Below are 1,246 nucleotides of genomic sequence, written 5' to 3'. Positions count from 1 at the left end.
GGAAAAGTACCTATGATAATGAGCTCTACAGGCACTTTTTAATCCTATGGATTTTATCTAGTGTCCAAAGTCCATCTCTATCCAGAATAGATGGTATGTATGTCAACCCACCTATGTGTGAATTTGGAGAGAACTTCAATTATCTTCAGTAGAATTAAATTCCAAGTTTCTATTCATCTGGCATTTAGATTCAGATAGAATTAACATCTGTTAAAGAAACTAATGACATGGAAGTTAGTGTATTAATCTTGTAAGAATTGCATGAATACATAAACAACANAAGATTTTCATCCCGTGTTTTGAATAACGCCTGGGAATTTGAGGTAAACCCTAGAGGATTCCGATTTCATATGTCTGGGATGAGGTTGAGGAACATTTATTTTCAAAAAATTTTAGTATAGAAATTTTCAAATATATATGAGTACAAAAGCAGAGAATATCATGAACCCCCATGAACTCATCACCCAGATTCGACAATTATCTATCATTTGTATTCTTGGTTCCACTATGTCTCCTCTCATCCTTTACTCCAAATTATTTAAAGCATACGTTAAGTATCATATTATTTTATCTGAACATGTTTCAGTGTGTATCTTGAAATGATATCTGTACCACAACACCATTATCACAAATGAAATTAATTAAATTAAGAATTTGTAATTTTTAATGTGTCAAAATAATTCTAATGAGCTAACTCTAATTTATTTTTTATGTTGTGTAATTTTTGATGGGTTGACATGTGTGATTGTGTGTGTGCATGTTATTAATTTTGCTTTCAGGTGAACATCTTTTAATTACGCCAAGCATGTACTTAGTCATGTCCTAAAACCGTCAATTATACAGGCTGACTTGGTAATTATACCTTTGAGTAAGTGGATTTGTGTCTTTTGCCATCTTAATGAGCTCTGCTTAATAAATTAGTTATATGCATAAAGTTCCTTTGAGGCAGAATAACAATCTCTAAACTTTGTCAGAAAAGTTTAGGATAGGTCAGTTTCAACTTCATTTATTAGAGGCTCTGTCAATATCTTTTACCTTCTAACATAATGGCAGTATCCTTCAGTGACTTTGTTTTGAGAAAAGGAGTTTTTCTCTCTCTTTCTCTCTCTCTCTCTCTTTTTCTCTGGCATCATTATGAACTATTTAAAAACAGTTGTCATGAGCACTCAATTTACACCATTATGCGGAAAAGTACCTATGATAATGAGCTCTACAGGCACTTTTTAATCCTATGGATTTTATCTAG

The sequence above is a fragment of the Galeopterus variegatus genome, unplaced genomic scaffold (assembly GCF_000696425.1).
Source record: "Galeopterus variegatus unplaced genomic scaffold, G_variegatus-3.0.2 Scaffold9468, whole genome shotgun sequence".
In the NCBI taxonomy this organism is placed as follows: Eukaryota; Metazoa; Chordata; class Mammalia; order Dermoptera; family Cynocephalidae; genus Galeopterus; species Galeopterus variegatus.
Note: the sequence above shows the minus strand (reverse complement) of the source record.